At 49.6% G+C, this 6000-nt stretch overlaps 1 protein-coding gene across 1 annotated transcript in view; it reads left to right on the top strand.

The window, feature by feature from the left end:
* The first annotated feature begins 1810 nt into the window (after positions 1 to 1810).
* Positions 1811 to 6000, top strand: part of ZFHX3 (zinc finger homeobox 3) — a 220725-nt gene continuing 216535 nt past the window's right edge. The window contains exon 1 of the mRNA XM_081807873.1: positions 1811 to 2171. The gene's annotated coding sequence lies outside the window, so the exon portion shown is untranslated. The remainder of the gene's footprint in view (positions 2172 to 6000) is intronic.

The raw sequence follows: 6000 nt of genomic DNA, 5'->3' as shown, positions 1-6000 counted from the left end.
ACATTTTCTTAGTGTCTTTATCTAACGGGCTAATGGGTTGCTCCCAGGTAAGACACAGGAGCTTGGGGCTCCAAATGTTCCTGAAGACCTTTCCAGGGACATCTCTGTGTTGTGTGTTTCTTGCGTTATTGCTAGCATCATTGTCTTCATGCATTATTCATAGTCACTTTTTCAATTAAATTATTAATTGGTTTTCTTTAAGGTGTTCTCAACTCATGTGGCTAATATAAATAATAGTGTGTTTTGAAAACACCACCTGTTCTTGGGTCTGAAGTCAGGTGGTCTGGAAACAGCTTGGCAGTGATCACACTCTGGTTTGCAAAATCATCCTCCACTTTCCTTTTTTGCTCTCCAGTCCCCCTCCCCACACACTCTCTCATGTGTGACAGAATTTGGCTTGTGCTCTCCTTTGTCCCTAATCGGACATTATTCCCTAGAGGCAGTCTTTTCTCCCAGGGCCCTAGCTGAAGAAAAAAAAAATGTTTGGAGTCTCTTTTCTGGACTAAAATGTAAACTGTAGAGAGGGGTTGTCTGTCCCCAACAGGTTGGATATTTACGTGAATTTGAACCCAAATTATGTTGTGCAGAACGCCTTCTACATGGAGACATGATAGTTTTAATCAGCTAGGCATCCTCTTTCCTCCTGCCCCAGTGTGTGCTTAATGCTAACATGAGTCCATACATACAGCTTTTTGCCTCGTGAGCTTATTATATTTCTAACACTTGCATGGTTCATTATTGTGCAGTCGGAAAGGACTCTCAAGGCTGTGGGGCCAGCCTGGGTGGGTGGCTTTCAGAAAGGGAAAAGCAGGTGCCTTTCTGTGCTGAGAGAATCAGGAGTAAAATCAGACTGAGCGTGGGATTCTGACAGGCAGGACAGGGGACTTCCGGTGAGATTTCTGTGGTGCCGCCTTTGCGTATCAGAATGGAAAAGGTGAACCTGGGGAGATATAAAAGTGTCCAGCAATTGCTTTGACCAACTGGGGTGGCCCCATTAAATTTGACCTGGCAGTGGAATCTCCCTGTGAAGGGCATGATGTATGCCTTATCTGAAATGATGGGGCTTTTTAAGGCAAGTCTGGTAAAAAGACTGTAAGCTTAATTGCAAGCTGCAGACTGCTTTTCTTCCTCTCTCTCTTCTTTCTTTCTCTCCCTTGAAAAACTCTATCCTTAAACTCTCAATGGAGAGCCGGGATGTTTTTCTAAGTTTCTGCAGCTGAAAAACAGAAGTGCTCTGTAAAGCAGTTAATAGGATGGGTGTGTGTTTCAAATAAATTCCTGTCCACATTGGCTAATGTCCCCATGCTAGAGTGGCCTGGCTGTGACGTGGATGGGGCCCAGAGACCCATGGCTCCGGTTCTGAGGCCCCAGGCTCCTTTTTGTGGCCGAGGGCGCGCCCCTTTCTTCTCGCCCGATTCTAGGCCGGCCTCTGACTTTCGATGAGAGAAGGGTCAGCGCCTGGGAAGGACCGGGCTTTGTTCCCGCCGGGCCGGTTCCCAGGGCGGCGCAGGCTCAGCCGCCCAGGGCTCCCGTCCCCGGGCGCGGGGCCCGGCCTGCCCAGAGGCCCGTGCCCGGAGCGCGGCTGTGTGTCCCCGTGTCCCCGCGGGCGCGGCCGCCGCCGAGTACCCGGCCTGCGCCCGGCACGACTGTAGATGTCAGGCTTTGCCCGGGGAGCGGAGCGGCGGCGGGGCTGTGAGTTTCAAATTAACCTTCCGCTTTGTTGCTGTGTAATGTGGATCCCCGAAGGCCCCCCGCCCCGCCCGCCGCCCTTCCCCGGGCGGTGAGCCTGCAAACTGCGAGTTGAGCTTCATTTACATAAAGCGATTCCGGGCGAGCCGGCGGCGGCGGGCAGGCCGGGGACCCGGACGCGAGCGCCGCGCCCCGTGGGTGAATCCCCGCCGCGCGCCCGGGGACCCTCCCTCCCCGGGGAGGGGCGACCGCCAGCCCCCGGCCGCCACCATGAGCCCCCCTCCCCTGCCTGCGGTCCCCCTGCACCTAGCCAGAGCCACCTCGGAGTCCCGGGGGCGGCGGGAGGTGGGGAGAATGCCGCCTGGGGTGCTTAAGTTCGGGGCTCGGGTGCCTCTGGAATTTCCCATTGTCGTGCGCGCCGTGGCCCCCGTACCTGCGAGTGCCTCCTCCCTCTGGAGGTGTGCGGAGCCTTTGTGTGCCAGGTGAGTGGAGCCTCCCTGCTACCCCCCCCCCCCCCCCACCGGCCAGCCCGCCCGGTTCGCACAGCCAGCCTAGAGCGGCGGGCAGGTGCTGCAAGTCTTGGCTGAACTTCCCATTCTCTTGGGGCATGTGGGGGAAGGGCAGGCTGGATGCACTTGAACTAGTAGATTCCAATTGGAACCTACCTGGGGTGAGAGTGTCTAAATTCTGCTGGGCACAGAGTAAAGCCCTTCCTCCTTCCATCTTTCCTCCCCTCTGTCCCTCCCTCCCTCCTTCCTTCCTTCCTTCCTTCCTTATTTTGCTTTTGGATTAGTTTCTGCCTCCTGAATACTTGCAGTGCTAGTGTCATTTAAAAGTTTGGGTTCTTCCTCCTAAAAATGCACCCTTTTCAGCACAAGAGAAGTCACTGGTCAGTTTGAAACAATGCGAAGAATGTGCTTATTGTGGAGTAATTAAAGGGAGAATCAGAGGTTTGGAGCTGGAAGGCACCTTTTGGAGATCCACTTGCCCACCCTCTAATTTTAGTTTGTTCCCACTCTGGAAAAACATTTCCGTGGGGAGAGGGGTGGAGGAGAGGAAGAGCTGTGATGTTTGTCCTGTTAAAGGAGAAAGATTGCCCAAGTTAGGTCAATAGCAGTAAAAAAAAAAAAAAAAAGGGTAATCATTGCAGACTTACAGAGGGAAAAGAACTTTCTGGAAAATGGTCTTTTCTGCTTTGGACATACCTGTGTTATAAGAAGGGCAAAACACAGTGCATTGCCTGGCTTAGTGGGCACAGTACGTAAACGGGTTTAAATGAAACCCGTCAGCAGGTGAATCCAGGAGGGTCATCACTGCCTCTGCCCCCCTGTTTGTGTCATTTAACAGGACTGGAAGACTCTAAAAGCCATTGACAGATAAGTTCAGAGAGATCAGAGGGCCCCCACTTGGGCACAGGGAGAAGGCCTTTCCCTAGGCCCCGGGGCCTGCTTGGTGGAATGTATGAAGGCAAAGCAAGGAAAACAAACTTAAGCCTTGAAGGTAGATAGTGAGAAAGTCACACGTCATCTTATTTCACCCCATGCTTTGAGATCCTTGGAGACAAGTCACTAAATAAATAGAGTATAATTTAAAGCTCGCTCCCACTAGCTGGGGAACTTTGTTTCTTTGCCATCAAGCAGCAGGTGCGAGTTTGCAGAGTTGGCCCCTCGAGTCCCCTCATTTCTAAATTCAGGAGGTGTCAAACCTTCATGTTCTTTTAATGGCTGTGGTTTCTGGATAGGTTTCAAGGGGAAACCCTAAAAATCCCGAGTTCCAGGAGGCTGGGCTGGAGCAGGAAGCCCGAGTGCTGGGGCAGAGGCCTGCATTGAGAGGAAAGCATATACCTTCCAAGGTAACCGATCCAGAGAGGAATGTGGCCTGTTCCTTGTTATCACAACAGCCACAGGCGGCCCGAGATTCCAAATCCTTCTCCTTACCCAAACCGAACGCAACGAGCGATTAAGGAACAGAGGTGGGATGTGTGGGAAGTCAGGAGGCCACAGTTCTAAATAATTGAAGGGTTTCAAGAATGGAGTCCTTGGAGAGAGGCCTACACCTGGATGTTTGCACACCTGCATTTTTGTTCATTCTCTTTTGCAGAGACCCCGACGCCCCCTTTCAGAGCGTGTGTGTGGCTATGAAGGCCAGGAGAACTTTTCCTCTCCCCCATCCTTAAATTACAGGACTAAGGAGATTGTCTGCATTTAGTTTCCAGCATGTTTTCAGAGAGCGTGTAAGTGCCTCTCAGAATGGGCTAGGGTCACACTTTGCTGTTTTATTTAATTGCCCAAGTGTTATTTAACAACATGGGGCAGATGCAGAAGCAAGCACTTTTACACTTTAAAATCAGCCCTTTTGGAATCACAGGGAATTAAATGACTTGGAGACCTTCTGTCTTTCTGACATGGGTCACCTCCCTCTCCCAGCTCTTTTTGAAGTGCTGCACTTTCTCTGGGATAGAGCTGCTGTTTTCCAGTTCTCCTGAAAACAGTTTTGATTGACAGGGAACTATTGAGAAACACTTGGTAACTTTTCCAAAATAAAATAAATAAATAAATAAATAAAATCTGAGCTGCTTCCCCAACCACCTGAAACTTTAATTTTGGTTTCTTCCCTTCCGTCTTTTATTTGCACAAATGAATACTCAGGGACGGTGGAAAGGACCCAAATAAAACAGTGCTCTCTGCAGGCCTCTGTTTGGCTCATTCCAACAGGACAGTGAAGTGCCTTCCTTCTTGCTGCTTTGGGATTGGCTTTAACTGCTGTGTAAACTCAGTGCCAATTGGACTGCCCAGCGGCAAGGAGCTAAAATAAGCGAGATTTCAGTTTTCATCATTATGACTTTAAATGATGATTACTAGACACTCCCAGGACAGGCCTGGCTCACCTTGGGGGACCCACAGGTGGTTAGTTTGTTAGAATAAATCTGTGATTGCGGAATCCTAGCCAAGTATCATCTGGGGCTGGTGGATGATTTAGCTTGATTCCCTTGGTTCTGGTCACAAGTCGGATCCAGAGAGAGTGTGTCCTTATTGTCACTGTGTGCTCTTGGGCATTGGAGCTTTTTTGTTTTGTTTTGTTTTTGTGCTTCTGAAGTGTTACTGTGAGAGCCTGGAAATACTAGAGGGCCCAGAGCAGACCCTTACCTAAGAAATGATTTGTAGACTTGCAGCAGCCTCATGTTAAAACGTAAATATTTAAGTGACTAGGCAACATTTTATAAAAGCGTAGGGAACCGCTCTCATCACTAGAAGGGAAAGCGACTTGTTACACCCACTTTTTAGAGTATCTAGAGTATCTAGTTTGCTGTCTAACCTGAAAGGTTTAAGCCTCATCTTCTAGGAGACAGTGATAGTGATTCTTGTAACCTGAAGAACCTTGCAAGCTGCGTCTCACACTTGCCAGCCTTACAGGGATAATGCACCTGACTCGGTAACCTCAACAAGTAGGATATGTGCTGTGGTTTATGCTTTCATTGGTTATTAAAATGGTTGCTCGCTCTTAGCCTGGCCTATTTCTGTAATGCTCGGCCCCCTTGGCCTACTCTGGTTCCCAAGTCTGGTGTAATTAACCAGGATGGGGGCGTTACCCTAAAAGCACAACAGGAAGGCAGATTCCATTACAGTGTACTTCATAGGGGTATCCAAAGGCTCTGGTGTGAGAACTTGGGTCATAATGGTGATCGTTAGAAATCACAGCATAGCCCAGAACCACCATCCTCTGCCTCCGTTACAAGACTGCCGTCAAGGGAAACAGGGACCCGGTGTTAATAGAATCCAGGCAGGGGAATGCCTTTGCAGGAGCTAGTCTCCATCAGACTTGAAAGGGTGCCTTTTCTGTCCAAAGCACAGTGTCCTGAGTCCTTAGGCTGCTCAAATGGAGAAACATACAGAAGCTAAGATTGAGTCAAATTGCCCCGAGGGAGGAACTCTGGTGAAAATCTTGGCTCACTGGCAAGTCCCTCTCAAAATCCAGATTAAGGAGAAAAAGTACAAAATCAACAACTGTCAGATTTCCTTTCTATATGATTTAAAGTTGGCTACCAGATTGTCACTTTGCACATGTTCAAAGAGGACAGTCAGATGTTAGAGGCTCCCGTCCCCCCAATGTGGTAAATGTCTCCTGTATGGACAGAAACTGGGGAATTGACAGCAGCTTTGTGCTGAAGCTTCACAGCAGTGTGACGACGTGAATGTTTTTTGTTTTGTTTTGTTTTCTGGTTTCCATTCTTTGGGGCAGGGGACAGGATGGTGAGGACAAGGCAGTGAGTGGTCTAGCAGTGATGGCTGTGTTTCTAGAGAGTTCTTTGCC

The sequence above is a fragment of the Leptonychotes weddellii genome, chromosome 16 (assembly GCF_054177405.1).
Source record: "Leptonychotes weddellii isolate Sample4059 chromosome 16, ASM5417740v2, whole genome shotgun sequence".
Lineage (NCBI taxonomy): Eukaryota > Metazoa > Chordata > Mammalia > Carnivora > Phocidae > Leptonychotes > Leptonychotes weddellii.
The sequence above is the reverse complement of the archived record's forward strand: the minus strand, read 5'-3'. Positions and strand labels throughout refer to the sequence as shown.